Source organism: Rhipicephalus microplus, chromosome 1 (assembly GCF_043290135.1).
Source record: "Rhipicephalus microplus isolate Deutch F79 chromosome 1, USDA_Rmic, whole genome shotgun sequence".
Classification (NCBI taxonomy): Eukaryota; Metazoa; Arthropoda; class Arachnida; order Ixodida; family Ixodidae; genus Rhipicephalus; species Rhipicephalus microplus.
The window spans coordinates 253,972,966-253,993,094 of record NC_134700.1 but is presented as its reverse complement, the minus strand read 5'-3'; the positions used below and the strand labels follow the sequence as shown (position 1 = coordinate 253,993,094).

The following is a 20,129-nucleotide window of genomic DNA, read 5'->3' as shown; positions in this document are numbered from 1 at the left end:
TCGAGAGTGGACTTCGCCTCCATAGCTTCTCGCCATCGGGTTTCTTCTGCTTCTCTGACTCGCATGCGGACCTCGACCGTCCACTTGGCTGCTGTTTCAATAGGACTGGCTTCTGCAAAGAAGCCATACTTCTTCTCCAGCTGGTAGAGTCGTCGTGTCCAGTCAGTCCTCATGCATGTTGCCGAAAGGTACTCGAACACGCGGCGCGCCCATCGAGTGCGTCGCATGAGCGTGAGACGACCCCGATAGGCAATCTTGCTGGCGGCTTCCCGAGCTTCAAAGCTGGACCATCCGACGTCCCCCTGAATCGCCTCGTTGGCCACTCGATAATGGCAACCGAGCGCTGCACGGCCGACCTCTCTCTGCTGACGCTCCAACCACTCCCGTGTCGTTGGCGATATGCACACTACCGCGTTTCCGAACGTCAGGCCCGGCACGTGAACCATCTTCCACAGGTCCCGGATCATCTGAAATCGGTTGCAACCCCATAGGCATCGGCGACGAAGGATTCGTTGAGCCTGCAACGCAGTCTGTCGAATCACAGTCTCGTGTAGACTATATTTTGCTGCATCCACACACAGGGTGACACCCAGGTATTTGTATTCGTTGCGTGTGGCCAGCAGTTCTCCTCCTAAAGTCAACGCTGCTGCATCAGTACTCCCTCCAGTTAGACGGACAACCGCCGATTTCTTAGTGTTGAATCGAAGTCCAAGACTCGCGATTTCCGTCTGGCAGATGTCGAGGAGGGATTGCAACTCCTGGTTACTCTCTGCCATAACCACCAGATCATCTGCAAATGCCAAACCAGGCAGGTGGAAGTTCTCTTCAGCACTAGTTGTGCTGAAACGCATGCTGAATCCGAGGTTGGAGTTCAACAAGGCCCGCTCTATTCTGGATGCGTATATAATGTACAGCAATGGTGACAGTGGGCATCCCTGCCTCAGACCCTTATTTACATGAATTGGGCCAGTAGTTATGGCACCCAACTGCACACTCACTACATTGTCACTGTACAACCGTTGTATAGTGGAGATTAGCAGCCGGGGCAGCCCAAGGTCAGACAGGCATGCAAAGAGAGGACCGTGCGGCACGCTATCGTACGCTTTTTCAACATCGAGGAAGCAGCACAACAGCGTTCTCCCTTCCCTGCGAGCTATTTCTGCACACTGTGTGACGACGAACAGATTGTCATCCAGACGTCTGCCTGGCCTGAAGCCATTCTGAAGCTCGGTCAGTAGTCCCTTGGTTTCCGCCCAGCCACTCATCCATGTCTTGATGACCCCCGCGAACAAGCGATACATAACACTGGTGACCGTTATTGGTCTGTAGTCCTCTATGTTCCTCGCATCTCCGCCCCTTTTGGGGATAAGAATCACCTTCCCTTCATGCCATTCTTTAGGGATGGGCTCGCCTTCGATGATGGCCGTGAGGATCTCTGCGAGCTGTTCCCTCGAGTCTTCTCCCAAGCACTTTAGTACGCGCGCTGGCATGCCGTCCAGACCAGTGGCCGTTCCAGCCCTAATCCGCTTCAACGCCCGTTCAACTGTGAACCTTGAGAGGGCCCAGGGTGGTTCTGTTTGGCTTGGGGGGCGTTCGGTATTAGGACTGATTGCCTCCTCTTTACTAAGGGTGGTGTCTGTATTCAGGTCTGAGGTCCCGAAAATCCGGGAGAAGTGCTGTGCAATGTATTCACAGGGCTCTCCGACTGGTTGCCCCGTTGCCGCATCTATGAGAGGAGGTGGCGGGGGGGCGGCTCTGTCCAAGGACCTAATGTATGTCCAAAATTTGTGTGCTGCAGATCTTCCTTCCTGTCTGATGGACTGGATCAGCCTAAGGTTGTAGTCTGCTATCTTGCACTGAATCAGGGTCTGTACCTTGTGTTTACGGTCCAGATACACAGCCCACTTCTCTGCACATACCTCAGTGTCAAGGCCTTTGACAAATCTTCGATGTTCCCGATTTGCTTGGCGGCGCTCCTTCCACGCCACCTCCACTTCTTTGTCCCACCATGGGTGCTGTGGCCTGTGTCCCGGCCTCTCCTGGACCATCTGGGTACGCATTACAGCGTCCAATGCGCGCATGAACTCACTGTACGAGCGGGATTCCCGCCGTTGAGGACTACTTTCAAAATCCTTGGCGACCCTCTCCACGGACTTGCTCGGCAAGTACATGCCACGCCTGGGTGGAGGTGACATGCAGCCTGTTCGAAAGCCGCCCTTAGAGAACAACAGCCGTATGCGATTATGGTCACTTCCAAGGCTGAACTGGCCCTCTTCATCAATATGCACTTGTGCTATGCGAGCGGCCAGTTTTGCAGTCACCAGAGCATAGTCTATGGTAGAGCGGCTGGTACGAGCGCACCATGTGAAGCATCCCTCACAGTCAGTGCGAAGGTTAACGATTTCCAAAGAGAGCTGCTCCGCACATTGCAACAACAGCTTCCCATTGTAATCCAAGTACCCGTCAGTGGCCGGGATGTGTCCGTTAAAGTCTCCCATCAACAACACCTCGCGGTCTGCACCCCACCGTTTCACATCTTCAATGATACACTGTAGGACTTTGTCGTTACCGTCATGTGGTCCACTAGCCACCGTTAAATACACCACACCAAAGAGAACTGGCTCACCAAGAATAGTCCCAGAAACCCAAATGTGCTCGGCACAAGGACCTTTCATTGGCATCCAGGCTGTATTGCTGCGCCACAGCACACCAGCGCCGCCTCCTTTGCGGCAATCCCCTGTACGATTGCAGCCCACCCACTGCCATTCGGGGTCAACTGGTGGCTCTTCCAACTCTCGTAGGTGAGTTTCCACCACACCATACAGAGCGATCTTTTCGCTATTCAGCGTCTTATACAGCTCAGCCCACTTAGCTGCCTTTCTCGCCCCATGAAGATTGAGAAAACCAACGTTTACATTGGTGGTTGTGCGTTTGCGGTGGTGGTGTCTTCGACGGCTCTTCAGAATCATTGGGTGGTTTGACTCGGCATTATTATTTGGCGTATCATTTGCTGGCGGACCATTTCCCCAACCATTTGATACAGCTCGGGGCTTGCGCTGAGCCTGAATGCTTGCCACGGGGTCTTCGTAGGGTGTGCAGTGCCCAGATGTGGCCCCCATGTTGGCGGAGCCAAACTCGTCCCCGGTGGACGGGGTGTGCTCAAAGGTGCTAGCTGTGCCATGTTTGCTGCGTAAACCGGCTGGGTGTGTTCGCGGAGGGTTTGCCCTGGGGTGGTCCGTACATCGGCCCTGATTTCCCCCTGGTGGGTGATCACGCTTGTGGTCTTGGGTGGTTCCGGGGATGGGGAGTGTATCTCCAGGGCGGGCATGGGGACTCTCGATCCTATATTTGGAGGTGGTCTGCGAGTTGGCCTGCCCCTGTTCCTGTGAGGCTCGCGTAGTCCTAAAAAATTTCGTGTCTCCTGGACCAGCTGGGTCGCAACTTCACGTGTTGTATGTGCCAGGTAGTGAATGCCGTCCTGGGCTAGTCGTCCTTCTCCTGCCAGCATCCTAGAGAGGTCGACAAACTTTGCCTTTACGGCTCCACTCATCTTCCTTAGCTCTGCGTTTAGGAGCATTACTCTTGCCTGCGTTGCCTTGCCTCTCGTGTTAACTTCAGGGACGGAGCAGATGACCAGCCTCTTCGCATACGGTGTCACCGCCTGCCGGATGTTCTGGGCAATATCTCCATGTTGCACTCCTTTGAGAACATCGTGGACCCCTACGTGCACGACCACCAGCTGTGCGCTGTGGCCTTCCCCTTCACTGCGGCTCTGAAGCAGGTGCTGCAGTTTGTCCGCCGTCATCCTGCGCTCCGAGACCTGCCTCACGAGCACACTGTTACCCCAGAATCTTCGGAGCTCACCCGCTATTCTTGGAGCATTGCCATCACCAACGACTAGGACCTCGGGTGTGTAGCGGCAAGCAGCCTTTTTGTTTTTCTTCCACTTTCCCGGTCTTTGTTCATTATTTTGAGCGTTTGTGAGAGACTGGTCGTCAGCTTTGCTCCCGTCGAGTCCAGCAGCAGTCCCGTGCTTCAGATTCATTGTCTCGCCGACGCCACCCGTCTCGTGGGTCCGTTCGGGAAGACCCTGCGCCTCGCCGGTGGTATGGGAGGAGCTGCCGCCACCCCGCTGCGCACCCTCGCCGCTCTGTTCACCAACGACCGCATAGCTCAACTGCTCCTGCACCGACTGCAGTGGCCGGCCACCCTCCGACTCCACCACCGCTTGATCCCTTTCCTGCAGGACATCCACCGAATGCGTCTGCGCTGCTGTGGATGCAGTCAGTACCGGCCGGGAAGGACAGCTGTGCTCGGCAGCTCTCAGCGGTTCTCGCAATTGCTCCTTTACCGCCAAGATCACTCCTCGAAGTGTGTCAATCTCAGTCTCCGAAGCACGCAGCCTTGCCTGAAGCACTTCTATCGTGCTGCAGAGGTTGCATACAAACTCTGCAGCATCTGCTGCTTCCATTGATGGAAAGCTCGTCTCATCTAGGTAAGCCCATCTCCGACACTTCTCACACTGTACCATTGGTTCCTCCCGCTCTTTCCTCTTCGCCCTCTTCGCCATCGCACCCAGGTGTAGAAGGGGGGCGCCACCTTTCGTCCACAGCTGGTACTACTACGCGTCCGCGCTGGTGCTGTTTGAGCAGCTACGACGAGAGCGGCCAGTTAGGCCTCATTTCAACACAGACAACACATCGCGACGATGCACTGACATCGCACATAGATGGTATCCCGTTGGTCGCTGAGGCCCGACGAGACAATCCCCGCACCCGCGGGTGGCAGAACTTGCTGACATTCACCTGAGCGGCACATCACAGCACACACATCACACACCGCACACACTCACACACTATCAAGTTGACGAGTTACCAAGAATTATCAAGTTAAAATCGACAGGTCATGCCATCTAGTGGGACCCAGCCGAACCAAGCACGCCTGCCATCTCCGAGCCAATGGCAGGGAATTTTCGATGGCCGTTGTTGCTGCTCTGGCTCCTGCTGCTTTCGTTATGCTTCTACTATGGTATCAGCGGCCGTGCATTAAAGCCGGGCAACGTTGTGCACGGCAACACTGACGTGAGGCGTTCTGCTTCAGGCGGGTAATTTGAAGTGCGCTAAACCAATGAGGACCACTAAAACGTGATTTTATTTCCACATAAGCACGGCCTTGGTACAAACGTAACACTACGAGGTTTCTGAACAGCTATTTCAACATTAAACGTCGTCTTAATAGTTACCTTTAGTGTACCTTTAAGCTCGGTGGTCCGTGCACACAGCCGACGCGGCGGCGCTCTTTGCTGGTGCCGACGGTGCCTACGCGAGACGTGTTTGTTCTGCCGCGTAAAGGAACCGCCGCCGTCACATGTATTCCTACACCGTTGTCGGCGAAGCCTGGGACTGCCAGCTAAGCAGCAGAAGAGCAGTCTCGCGTTCTTATCGCGCAACTGCGCTGCACGGTGCTCGACTTTCCACAGCAAAGCAGCTGCAGGATAACAAACCTCGACCGATGCAAGTGCGGCGAGCAAATACGCTTTCTCGCTATGTAATGCGGTGCACCACTGCGGAGCTTGGCACTGGCGCCAGCCATAGAATGAGCCGTTAGCAACTCCTACAGATGAGGATTGAACGACGCGTTGTAGTTGTGCATTGCATAGCGTTGTTTTTTGTTAGTCTGACAATGACCCTGTCAGACTAACTGATAATGATCTAGTGGCACTTCAAACACTCTGTTTCCCTTTCGTTTTTTTTTTCGAATCCCTTTCACATTCCCTATTACACAGCAGCCAAGTGCAGAACAGCTGTCTCTCTCTTCCCTATAAAGGCAAGTTGGTCGCAGTTGTGTTGTCGGTTAACGGAGATGAACTCCTGAAATCACTGGGAAAGTTTCTAAATAGCAGAAATTTCGTGAGAGTCTATCAAGCTCCCTAGAACAAATCGATCGATTTGATCTACAGCTTTCTGACACACTGTTCAATGTTGTCATTACTATATGAATATCGCATGAGAAACGCAATGCGCCGTGCATTGAAAGTGAACACTTAACTTCATTTTTGAGATATATCTAGCGTAATAGAGGTATTCAAGGCGGAAATGTTGTAGGCCCGTGTGCTCAGATTTGGGTGCACGTTAAAGAACCTCAGGTGGTCTAAATTTCCGGAGCCCTCCACTACGGCGTCTCTCATAATCATATAGTGGTTTTGGGACGTTAAACCCCACACATCAATCAATCAATAGAGGTATTCAAAGTGATCGACAGCGAGAATATTCGAAACTGGTGTTCGTATATGCTTCAGTAAAATCTTGAGCTGGTTGGTTCGGACACAGCCATTCAAAATGACCGCAACTGCATTCGTTAATCTCCGACTACATAAAGGCAACATTTCATTATCGTGTATCGCAGGAACGATAACACCGCACGCTTTTAGCGAAGCCGATGTGCGCCGTATATTCCGCAAGAAACGCGTGTCGGAGGTGTACGTACAAGCAGTGAATTGCGATTTTCGCTCGCAGATCACAGGCACTAGAAAACGGCCTACAGTATTACTTGAGGTTTTGGCGCCGACAGCAGGGTCGATTCCGGACAGCATAAGCTGGTATAACTATAAAATGCGATAACGGTAGGGCGCAACTCACCGCGAGTGCACAAAGCCCATTTCTAGCACTTTGTACAGTTCAGAAAAAAAAGGCGAAAAAAAAACCGTTATTTCCAAGCAGCAGCTCTTTATGAGGCTCCCGCTCCCCCCTCAACCTTGAGCACGAAAAACTGAGAGCGCTGGAAGTCCATCCAGACACCGAGTTGTCGCTCACTCAATGCCTCTTGCTGCGAACACCCTAGCTGCGTTCTTCTTCTTCTTCTTCTTCTTCTTCTTCTTCTTCTTCTTCTTCTTCTTCTTCTTCTTCTTCTTCTTCCTCTTCTTCCTCTTCTTCCTCTTCTTCTTCTTCTTCTTCTTCTTCTTCTTCTTCTTCCTCTTCTTCTTCTTCTTCTTCTTCTTCTTCTTCTTCTTCTTCTTCTTCTTCTTCCTCCTCTTCTTCTTCTTCCTCCTCTTCTTCTTCTTCTTCTTCTTCTTCTTCTTCCTCCTCCTCCTCCTCTTCTTCTTCTTCTTCTCTCGGCACCTCCTTCGCGAACTTCAGAAATCGCTGCTCGGGGCCTACACGACAAGCGGCTCTGCGGTGCCATGCTCTTTGCCATTGACTCTGGCGGAACCGGTGGAACGCGATGCGCGGCTCGCTGACTGCGCGCGGCAGCGTGACCGATCGTGACGCTGCCTGGGCGCGCTCGATTGCCGCGCCGATACCGAGCCGCGCCAGTCCGGCCGCGGCGAGCCTCACCACAGAACACCTATACCTGCCTCACGTGTACGCACAGTTACGCGAGTCGCAGCGGAAGACTGAACGAGGGGCGCGCCGCCGCACCCGTTTATGCGAGCGAGCGAAACTGGAACCCCGAGCAGCCTGTCGTGTGTTCTTCGCTAACTGGGACACTGAAAATGCGTAGAACCCCCCATGCAAGCTTTACGTGGCCGAACATACAGCTATATTGGATGGTGAGAAGGAGGGCCTCGGTGCAGTGCTTAGGATGCATCCGTTCTCGAGCAATGGTGCCTGCGTTATCACATTTTGTGTGAAGCAGTAGGGGTGGAGTTGCGATAGCAGGAGACATCTTACGTAGCCGATACCCACAATGAAGGCTTGACAGTCGACACGAACCCGTAAGGCTAATAAGTTGTTGCATGATTCGGTACCGCAGCGTTCCACTTTCCCTCATAGCCGTGACAGAGTTTAGCAACAATCTCCAGTGACCTCCTTTGCCTCCCAGACCACATGCCGTGGGAAAGGCTGTAAAGGACAAAGCCAGTGAGCATACCCTAACTGCGACAGAGTGGCCTGCACTTCAAGGGGAAGCAGCATCAAGCGAACCGAAGGAGCTTCATGACGGCCAGTCCGCGCTCCCGGTTCGAGATCTTTCCAACCAAGACAGGCAAGTGACTGCAATCGTGCCGGTTCGAGATCTTTCCAACCAAGACAGGCAAGTGGCTGCAATCGTGCAATCATTAATTGCCACGATTCGCACGCTACTGAGCAGCATACAGTCTCCGTCTGCTAAGAGTGCACTGCAAATACTGGATGCACTGAATCCAGTTCTTGCTAACTTCGTATAAGCACAATGGCTCAACAAAATCTCATCTTCTGCACTAAAGTTAAAAGTGCGTCGATTTTTCAGTGGAATGCCAGAGGCATGAAGTCCCGTATCTCGGACTTTCGCCAATTTGTTCGGGCCAATCAATTCCCTATACTTGTCATATGTGAACCAAACGTATCAACGCCTTATAGATTGTCCGGTTATGAAGCTTTTTGTTCAGCCACTTGCGAAGAACGAAGCAAAGTAATTGTTTACATTCGCACAGACTTGACTTATCTTTCGCACCCAATAAGTTCAAATGACGACAATCAGTACGTGTGTCTTCGTGTGAAGAAGAATGCAGTTTCGTTCACGCTTATTGGTGGATATATATCTCCGTCATCGCGATTTGACTGCGACAGATTAAAAGGCATCCTATTGAGAACCGATGGGCCTTGGATCATCACCGGTGACTTCAATGCCCATCAAATGCTTTGGGGAAGCACTAGGATGAATGCCAGGGGCCGGAACCTTGTTACATTCGCTTCCGATTACGACCTTTCCATCATGAACGATGGTACCCCAACATATCTGCGGGGTCTCACGTATGGCAGTTGCCTTGACCTGACATTGGTGTCACGGTGCTTCTCTCACAAAGTTAAGTGGTTTTGCGATATTGAGACTCATGGGAGTGATCAACTACCCACCTACGTGACGATCGATGGTATCATAAAAAAATTCTCTTCCGGTGTTGCAATTGGCACTGACTGGTCGATGTTTGCATCGTGTGTTGAGAACGCTTGCCAAGAAGGCCTCGCCTGCAGCCTGGAAAATACCATAGTGGAAGCTATGCAAGCGTCCAAACGCAAATTACCATTTTCGTCTAAAGTAACACAGTTTGACATCGAACTGGAAAAATTACGAGCTATACGAAGGCGTGCGGAACGACGATACAGACGCACAAGATCAATTTACGATCTGAGGGAAGCAAGGCGGCTCCAGAAAAGGATTCAACGACGCATTTACAAACTGGAGAGCGAACGCTGGAAAGCATTCTGCGAATCTCTAGACCCCCATAAACCGCTGTCATATATCTGGAGAACAGTTCGTGGTCTTCGCTCCTCTCCACAACAACGGCACCCTTTTAAAGCTTTGGCACTCCATCATGGAAAAACAGAACTCGAGGTGGTTGAAGAATTTTGCACGAGAGTTGCCGGGAATATTATGAATGAGAGCATCGACGCCGTGATCGTTCCTGAGACGCGATTACCAGAAATGGACACTCCGTTCACCATGGAAGAACTGGAAGGTGCGTTAGTCGCTTCTAAGCGCATGTCATCGCCAGGTCCTGATGGTATAACTTATAGTGCGTTGGGACACCTTGGACAAAAAGCTAGAAAAGAACTTTTAACATGCTTCAACAACTCCTGGCTCAGCGGCAGTGTTCCCCGAGAATGGAAAATAAGTCGATTAATACCACTTTTGAAATCGGGAAAATCACCATTGGACTTGACAGCGTATCGCCCTATTGCCCTCGCAAGCTGCCTCGGAAAAGTGATGGAAAGAATGGTTCTATTTCGTCTCGAGTGGTACTTGGAACGATACACCAAATACCCTTCTTGCATGGCAGGCTTTCGTCGGGGCCGCTCCTCCATTGACTGTGTCATTGATTTATCGACATTTGTTCAACAAGAAAAAAGTCGCAAGCGCATATCAGTGGCACTCTTTCTTGACGTGAAGGGTGCATATGATAATGTAGCTCACGATTCCATCCTCACTTCTCTCGCAGCAATGGGCATTGGTGGACGAATGTTTCAATGGGTAAAAGACTATATAACTGGCAGGGGTTTCTTTGTGCAAACAGATGAGGGTAAAACTGCTGAACATTACACCTACTGCGGAGTACCTCAGGGAGGTGTTTTAAGCCCCACATTGTTCAATGTGGCCCTCATTGGTCTGGTGAAGGTTCTGCCAAAGTCGGTGTGCCTATCCATATACGCCGATGATATTTGCCTCTGGAGTGCTGCAGTTACTCGCCCTCAGGTGCGTGCACGAATACAGCGGGCAGCAACCCTCACAACAGCCTACCTTCAGAAACAAGGCCTAAATATATCAACTGTGAAGTGCGCGTTGATGGCGTTTACACGCAAACCAATGACGCCATACCCTGTTTACGTCAATGGGCAGAGTGTCAAATATGCACGGACGCATCGTTTCCTGGGCATAATTATCGACAGAAGTCTTTCGTGGAGCCCACATTGTGCGTACTTGAAGAAGAGACTGCTATCTATTGTGCATATCATGAAATTCTTGTGCGGTAAAGCATGGGGAACTTCTGTGGCCTCCATGCTACAGCTGTACAGGGCCCTATTTCTGGGTCTATTGCGCTACAGCTTGCCAGTGCTGACTAACACTTGCAAATCGAATACTCATTCATTGGAGAGTTTGCAGGGTCAGGCACTGCGTATCTGCCTGGGACTGCCCCGATGCGCTTCTACCTATGCCACAATCATGCTTGCCAAAGACCATCCGGTCAGGACATATATAGTTGTGGATTGCCTCAGAGCGCACATTCGACATGCTAGCCGTGTCCCCGACCACCACTTGGCCCTTATACCTTCCGGAAGACCACGTGCTACGTTTTCAGACGTCATAGCCAAGCGCCTAAACAGCATTCCATCAGGATATACGCCAGCTGCGAGAACGGCAAGCCCTTTGTGGTGCCTCGACCAGCCGCAAGTACGTCTAGAAATTCCGGGAATCAAAAAGAAAAGCAGTCACTTTAGAGTAGCATTGAAGCAAGCAACACTGCTATTATTACATGAGTTGTACTTAGACCGAACGCAGATATACACTGATGGGTCCGTCTCATCCAGCAGCTCATCTGGTGCCGCTGTAATTCCGGCTGCAGAAATGACAATCAAGTTTAAGTTGTCGCATATGACTACATCTACGGCATCAGAGCTTGCTGCTATAAGGGCTGCTTTACAATATCTCGTTCAAGAACGTCCAGGAAAATGGGTCATATTCTGTGATTCGAAGGCAGCGCTTCAGAGTTTGCAGTCTACCATGCGTAGGAGGAGCCATGACCAACTGGTAGAAGAAATAAGACATTGCCATCATGAAGCTCTTGCACGAGGGCATGATATTATATATCAATGGCTGCCTGGACATATCGGTATTACCGGAAATCAATTAGCCGATGATGCAGCCCGCTCAGCCCATGAAGAAACCCGTGTAGTCCCGATTCCTCTATCAAGGAATGATGCAGCAAGACAACTTTACCTGCTGGCTCGAGATCTCACACGCACGTTCTGGTCGTCTACCACCTTCCAAAGGTGTCAATTTTATGAACTGGATCCTTCGCTCAAGCTAAAGCTACCATCACACCTTTCCCGCTCCGATGCGACACTGTTATGCCGCCTTTGGTTGGGTGTTGCATTCACAAAGGCGTACTCCTTTCGCATTGGTATGGCAGACACTCCTACATGTGACTACTGCGGAGATGAAGAGACCATCGAACACGTCCTGTGCAGCTGCGCTTGCTACGACACACAACGATGCCAGCTACGGATGGTTTTGAATCGACTTGACCCCGGACCATTTTGTGTGCAGAAGATACTAGGACCTTGGGCATCTGCCTCAGTTGCGCAGAAAGCAACTAAAGCACTGCTACTTTACCTTAAGTCAACAAACCTGAGCGACCGCCTGTAAACTGTGTGTGCTCCCCGAGTGTGCTCGTGATTGTGTGTACCTTCTCATCTTTCTGCAACCTCTTTTCTCCCCTTTATCCCTTCCCCAGTGCAGGGTAGCAAACCTGATGTGCGTCTGGTTAACCTCCCTGCCTTTCCTTGCATCTTTATCTCTCTCTCTCTCTCTCTCTCTCTACAGCTACTTCACAGAACATCCATTAAAGTGATAGCAGTTGTATGGATACTAGGGACGAGCTTTGGTGGTTCGCATGATGACAATAAAAGTTGTCTTTTTTTCACATGAAAGTGCTATACAACACAATTCGGTGCAGCAACTGTATTTGTGTTTAACAAGACAGTGATTTGCGTGCATGGGGCTACGATAAGCGATCACAATAGAGGGCCGCGAAAATTATGTACAACTTGGTTACAACAAATGGTGAAAAATTAAGATTACCATGCAGCGTACTATGGGAGACCTGTGAGTAGGTGTCCCAAGCTTGAAATGAAAGACTAAGTGCAGCCTCGTTCCCACGAATTCATTACACTCATTACGACAGGACGAGGCACAAACCATGCTTTCTTATCGTCAGTGCATTATCGCGCAGAGTAGTCGACAGTTGCACTGCACAGACAATTGTAACGAAACAAGTCACCGCGGTGGTTTAGCGGTAACGGTCGGTGCTCGGCTACTGATGCGAAGGTCGCGGGTTCGAAACCGCCCAAGGCGGTGGTATTTCGAAAGAGGCGAGATGATAAAGGCGCATGCACTGTGCGATGTGAGTGCGCCTTAATAAAGAACACCAGGTGGTCTCTATTTCCGGAGCCCTCCTCTGAGGCGTCCCTCATAATCGTGTTGTGGTTCTGGCACGTTACGCCGCACATTATTATCAAGTATAACAGCACATTTCAACCGCAGTGTACGCCGTTTTATGTTAAAGCCTTCGCACATGATGAAAAACGTAACCACAAAGAATTGAGGCTCGCAATCTGGAAGTGCTGTTATTTCACTTGCGCGAGCACGACAGTCTTCAAGCGGACAAGCAGGAACTGCGCGTTGGTTGGATGCAGCCGACCACCCAGACAGGAAAGTGAGAAACTCCGTGGCCCAAGGTCAAGAATGAAAAGCGCAGTGCGCGCAAGGAATATGCAAGGGCCGCTTTCGCTCACTTTTACAACCTCCCGCTGTGACAGCACGTGCGGAATGTTCAAGGGGCTCCCTTGCCCCTTGCAAGTGCCTCTGGTTGGCTATTCAGACGACTATTCCACTGCGCGAGTGTGCGCGTGTCATACGCGAATGTTAGAGCGAACGTGGAAGAGACATAAAAGACCCGATGTGATATTTTTTGCTTCTCACTCACTCTCTCACTCGCTTACTCACTGAAAACGATGTGGAAACAAATATAGCTGAAATTGAGTCAGTTTCACGCCACGAAAACCATCGGATAGAGAAGCTGTAATGAGGATGATCGTGACTATACGGCACAAAAAAGAAAAGACCAGCATCGTTTCGAGCATCATCATCATGTTTTATGTATATCATTTTCTTATTCATTCCCATTTGTGAGCACGTAACCTGCATTGATAGTGATTATTGATATGTGAAGTTTAACGTCTCAAAACCACCATACGATGATGAAAGACGCCGTAGTGGAGAGCTCCGAAAATTTCGACCACCTGAGGTTCATTAACGTGCACCCAAATTTGAGCACACGGGCCTACAGCAATCTCGCCTCCATCGAAAATGCAGCCGCCAAAACCAGGATTCAATACCGCGACCTAGGGGTCAACAGCCGAGAACCTTAGCCACTAGACCACCGCGGCGGGGCAGCAGGTGACCTGCACGTGTGACTACTATCACTGCTATACGAGGACAAAAACGGCACAGGGTAAACTAAGACAACTTTGCTGCAATAAATAGGGGCCTAATTAACGAAGCGTCTTTTTCGTATCGTAAGTGCGTTTCCCCATTAGCGAGCCGGCTACGCTGATGATATGCCTCGCATCGTGACTGGCTGAAATATTCTCTAAAGAAGTTTTTTTTTAACGCGATACTATTTTTGAGAGCAAGAATCCGGGAAAATCCGACGAAAGTATTGTGGGAGCCGCAAACTGGACCCCAAGCCACGCAGAAATGAAGGAGCGTTTGTGGGGCATTGCGCGTTATAGGTCACGTCCAGCAGAGATATTCCCACATGCGTCGCGTTTGCACAGACGATCAACGAGCGGCAGCAGCAGCAGCAAACCCCAAGGTCACCGCCCGCGCTGCACTTCCACGCTTACACTGGCATGCGCAACGCGTATCAGATACGGCGGGGGAGGACAGTGCGTGCCTCCCAGCGCGAGGGCGCTGCGCGCGCACGAACCGCGGAAGAAGAGGAAAAGCCTCTCCCCGTTCGCTCCAAAATAAAACCCGGCCAAGGTCCACCGACGCTGCAGCAGCCGCTGGCGGCGGAAGCACGACGAAGACCAGCCGCACTTCTGCAGAGTGCTGTGCGAGCCGCAGCTTGCGTCAGACGGTCACGGGTCCAATTCACAAAGCACGCACGGTGTACACGTAGACTAAGCGGAGCTACCTCGAGTGGGTCATGTCTCTGTGAAATTCATAATAGCACACATTCATGCTGGACAATGTGTATATATACACACGCAAAACGGTTTATTAGTGAATCATGGAATAGCTTAGCTATTGCTTTAGTGACGCACATCGCTGCAGATTCCAGGACTGTCCGCCTCGGTGGAACAATGGGCAGGGTGCTCGGCTGTTGACCCTAAGGTCACGGGTTCGATCCCGGCAGTGGCGGTCGCATTTATATGGAGAAACAAATGGTAGAGGCCCGCGAACTGCGCGATGACAGTGCACGTTAAAGAACACCAGATGGACAAAATTTCCAGAGCTCTCCAATACGAACATCTCTCAGAATCACACGATGGTTTGGGAACGTAAAACCCCAGATATTATTATTATTATTATTATTATTATTATTATTATTATTATTATTATTATTATTCCAGAACTGAAGGAGTGAAGCTGTTATGGCACTGAACAGCGAGAGCTACGAGACAGTTCGCACAGGACAAATCGCTAAACACACCGATCAGCGCTGTGTCTTCCGTGCCTAACTGACCCGCTGTGTATCCATGTGTTCATGAACCAACTAGCCTTCCCTAAGAACCCCAGTGAGGTTATTCGTCACGTTGGCTAAGGCATGGGAGCGAAAGAAATGGAGAAAACACCTCGGGGTAAATGTATAAAGGAAAACAAGGAGGTAATATTAGCCAGAAGGAGAGGGGGATAGGATCTCAAGCTCCCCCCGAAATGCACATGGAGCTGTGTGTTTTACCGAGGAAGAATAACAAAAAAAGGTGTTATTCAAGGCCTTCAACAAGTGCCCATTCACCCTCAACCCCACCCGAAAAATATCTGGCTAAGAGCCTGTGCAGCACACATAGCATCTGACCAGAATATAGAATGCTTTTATATTTAGCGGCAACCGTAGCGAGGTTTTCTTATTAACCAATGACGTAGTATCGATATGTAGAAAAGTTCTAAATGACGAGTATGTGTTTTCTTGCATAATGTTGCACATAGAAGGGATGAGAAAGCGAAGAAAAAGTCGGTTCCGCATCTGCATGTTTCACTGAAAATGTCGTCGAAAGACGACAGTCTTTCTTCTGGAGAGGGTGAATAAAACTAGACCACGGCGGCGGCAGTGGGACCGGCGCCCAAGAGGAGAGCCACCGAAAGTATCAAGCAGCCGAGAATCAACGAGAGGCTCAACAGAATAGAGAAGCAGCACAATGCGACAATCAATGCATTCAACGAGCGTTTTGTTAACATTGACAGCGCACTAAAACAAACCATGGCGGCGCTGCGGGCGTCAGGAGGACAGGTACTAAGCCAACAACACACCACCCACCGCAAGCATGGATAGAGCAGCAACTTCAGCTATAGCAGTAGGGACCACGCGAGGCCTCCTGGTCTGGCAGTGGAATTGTAACGGCTTTGCCAGAAAGAAGGCCGTCCTGCAGCAACACCTGGAACAGACAACGGTGAGGCCCGACATCATCGTACTGCAGGAAACCCTCACCGAGGAGGCCAAGTTCCCGGGCTACAAGGCGAGCGCAGGCCCGCCGAGCCTGCGGGACACGACTGGCAGCAACGGTAGAGGGGCCTGCACCCTGGTGAGGAAGGGCATCGCTTTCTAGAGTACGAGGTACTCGGTGAGAACAGCCTGATTGAGCACACTTTCTTCGAGCTGATAACCGGGAAAAAAAGTAGAAAGGAGAGCACATTCATCCTAAACGTCCATTGCAGTCCGGCACATAGCAAACAGAAGCTCAAGGCTCTGCTGCACGAGGCAAACAACATCGCCGGGCCGAGCAACAAGCTGGTCATGTGTGGAGACTTTAAGGCGCCGAACCAAACCCGGGGCTATGGCAGGACACTTATCAAGGGCCGAGACCCCGTGCACGACACGACTGACCTAGGGCTCAGCCTGATCACCAACCCGGCGGACTCCACGCGGATCGGCAACTATGTCCCCCAAGACACGATGCCGGACCTCGCGTTCATTTGGAGAGGCGGCAGCGACCACGCGGACACGGAAGACTTTCACTGGCAGAACACGGGGCACGAGATGGGAAGCGACCACTACATCATGGAGATCGCCGTCTCACTCACTCAGCAGCAGAGGTACGGTCACCGAATCCAGCAACATCGTCAGGACACACAAGGTCACCGACTGGGCCACCTTCCGAGGGTCACTACCGGCCGAGAGGGTGGTGATCCAGGACATTGAGGAGTGGACGGCAAGGCTCACGGCAGTCACGTGGGAGATCGAGAAGGACACCAGTATCGAGCAAGTGGACAACCGCCTAGCCCGCCTCATCGAGGCCAAGCAGGCCCTCTTGATGAGGTGGAAAAAACAACGTACCAACAAGAAGCTCCGCGAGAAGATCGCGGAGCTCTACCGAATGATCGAGGCCCACTGCAGAACACTGTGCGCCCAGCGACGGCACGAGATATTTAGCACGGCGTACGGGCACTGCGGCAGGACATGGACCCTGCTGCGGCACCTCCTGGACGAAATCAAGACTAAGTCGCACCAGCGAGACCAGTTAACCAGGATCATGCATGCAGCGGTCACAGAATGTGGAGAGGACGAGGTGCGAAGGCGCCTGGACGACAAGTACCTGCCGACTACCAGGAGATGCACCACGCGGACTACCAGGGGGTGGTCAACTAGAGCCTATAGACAGGGACTTTGAGGTATGGGAGGTCAGAGCGGCCTTGCACGACCTTAACACCACATCGGCGGCAGGCCCAGATCGAGTGACGAACAAAGTGCTGAAGAATCACGGCGAGTCGGCGAGCGAGAGCCTGACGGACTAATACAACCGCTGCTGGCGGGCTGGGACTCTCGCACGGCAGTGGAAGGCGGCCATGACCATACTAATCCCCAAGCCAGGCAAGCCACCGAACATTGAGAACCTCCGGCCCATCTCGATCACGTCCTGCAGGGGCAAGGTGCCGGAGCATGTCCTGATGAACAGGTAGGTGGCAGAGGTACCTGGGGGAGTCGGGGCTCTACCCAGACATGGTTATCGGCTTTAGGAGCAAGCTGGGCATCCAAGATGCTATGATCCAGCTCAAGAGCGAGATTCTGGACGACAACACTAGGTCTAGGGATAACCGTGCCATGCTAGGCCTGGACCTGCAGAGCGCCTTTGAAAACGTGACACACTCCGCAATTCTGGCGCAAGTGTCGAGGCTGAACATGGGCGAGCGGTCATACAGATACATCAGGGGTTTTCTGTCTGATCGCACAGTTGAAATATACGCAGGCGACCTTCAGCTACCGAAAAGGAAGCTGGGAAGCATGGGGACCCCGCAAAGGTCGGTCATCTCGCCGCTGCTGTTCAAACTAGAGATGGTCGGAGTGGCCGAACAGCTTTAGCGCGTCAGCGGGGTCCGACACACCATATGCGCCTACGATATCACGCTCTGGGTCAAGGGAGGCAGCGACACCCACATTAAAGACACACTGCAGGCGGCGGTGTACGCCATCGAGGAGCAACTGGACGGCTCGGGGCTGATGTGTTCGCCAAGCAAGTCGGAGCTGCTCGTGGTGCCACCGACGGGAATGAGAAAGAGGGAGTGCGACCCAAGAAGGGACCACGAGAAAATCACGATACGAACGAGTGGCGGCCAGGTGATCCCACACGTCGAAAATATTCGAGTGCTAGGCCTGCTCCTAGAGCGAAGCAGAGCCAATGGCGGAACCATCAACCGCCTAACGGCCAAAGTCAACACGGCCATACGCCTCATCAAGATGATATCAAGCAGAAGGGCCAGAGGCATGAAAGAGGCCAGCCTCACGCGGCTGGTCCAATCTTTTGCTGTGAGCCATATTGCCTATGTGGCAGCCTTCCACAATGGGAAGGTACACGAGCGCAACAGGATGACGGCGCTCATACGAAGGGTCTACAAGACAGCACTTGGGCTTTTTGACTGCATGCACAAGCACGGAGAAGCTCCTGTCGCAGGGAGTGCACAAACTCCTCAATGAAATTGCCGAAGCGCAGAAGACCGCCTAGCTAGAGCGGCTCTCGGGCACTAGAACCAACCGGCAAGTGCTTTGCAACCTAGCAATGGAGCCGAGGAGAGTGGATGAGGAGACTGCGGAAGAAGCGGAGGTGCCAGAGTGTGTGCGGAGACACGTGCAAGCGCACCCGATACCCAAGAACGCCAATCCTGAGTACAACAGGGAGCGGAAGGCAGCAAGGGCCAGGGCCTTGATCGACATGTACGCCAGAGACAACGATGCCGTATACGTGGATGCAGCAGAGTATAAGGACAAGATGGCAGCTTTCGCCGTGGCGGTGGTCAGCGCGGTCACCAGCGAGGCAAAGGCGGCGGCGAGCGTGCGGGCACGAGCGGCGCATCGGGCCGAGCAGGTAACCATCACCCTCACTCTCGCCGACCCCGGATGCACGACCATGCTGAGTGATTCCAGGACCGCGGCGCGGAAATACATATACGCTAGAGGCAGAGTATGTGTGGCAGCAGTGCGGGTGCTGCGCGCTGTGAACCTAGAGGACACAACGGTGACAATTAAATGGTTCCCGGTCCACATGGCCAAGGGCGCGTCGCCTCGCTGCAGCGCGAATCACAACGAGATGGCCAACGAGACGGCCAACGAGGCGTCGCGAGCCTTCACATACCACGCCGCCCAACCGGCCGACTTGATAGAAAAGTGGGGTTGCGAAGCCGCCAAAAACAGGATGACAGAATACAGTGAAGTATTGAAATGGTACAGACTAGGGCGCAGGACTATGCCCCCGCCTCACCCAGGCCTGACCCGAAGTGAGGCGGTAGCGTTCCGACAACTGCAGACGGGGTCGCTACCCACGCCGGTGCTCATGAAGCACGTTTGTTCTAACGTATACGCAAGTCACTTGTGTCGCGCGAGTGGAACTGAAAGAGCTACTGCGGTCCACATATTGTGGGTTTGTGAACAGAATCCTAGGGAGGCAAGAATAGTGACGACGATCCTGCCGTGGCTTACGGCCACAGCGGGAAACGACCAGCGGGAAGAGCAGACACGGGCCGTCGAGAGGATATCGGCTGCCCTCGAAAAGTAGCGCGAGAGCGAAAGAGCCAAGTGCTCGCTACCATCCCAATCCCAGCACAGGGCAGGCGCGGGTGCCAGAAGGCGGGAGTAGTGGGGACTGTTCGCCGAGTAGAGGACGTCACGCCGAGGTAATGTGTGGCCGCATCACGATGACCCTCTCCTCGCGGGGCTAGGATTGTCGTCCGCCAGATCACCAAATAAAGCCTTTCTTTCTTTCTCTCTAGCCTAGTAGCTGAATCGTCCTACTTGACAGAGAGACAAGTCAAACGCCAGACAGGCAGACCAAAATATTTGCGTTGAAGTATCCCAAGAAAGACTATCTTTTAAATAAGCTTTTTTATTTGTTACGCCATTTCGTAAGCCTGCAGTCGTCGCGAACATACTTGTCGTGTTTACGGCTGAAGTTTATAACGCACGAATGGCTCGCCTGCAGCCGGCCCACCAAACAATTATTTACTTATCATTATTTATTCAGATACCCACAGCGCTCGATGGGCATTACATCTTGACGTTACATCTTGATGTTACAACATCAAGATGTAACGTAACAAACAAGATATATATATATATATATATATATATATATATATATATATATATATATATATATATTAAAATAGAGGTGTTGTACGTCGAGAAACGTTCAGACGCAGCTTGGCAACCCAAGCCGGGGTTG

At 51.9% G+C, this 20,129-nt stretch overlaps 1 protein-coding gene and 1 pseudogene across 5 annotated transcripts in view; one reads left to right on the top strand and one right to left on the bottom strand.

Annotated features, from left to right (window-relative positions):
* by (focal adhesion protein tensin) overlaps positions 1–20,129 on the bottom strand; it is a 279,600-nt gene that overhangs the window by 149,944 nt on the left and 109,527 nt on the right. The window lies entirely within an intron of this gene.
* On the top strand, positions 17,263–19,544 carry LOC119164552 (uncharacterized; annotated as a pseudogene).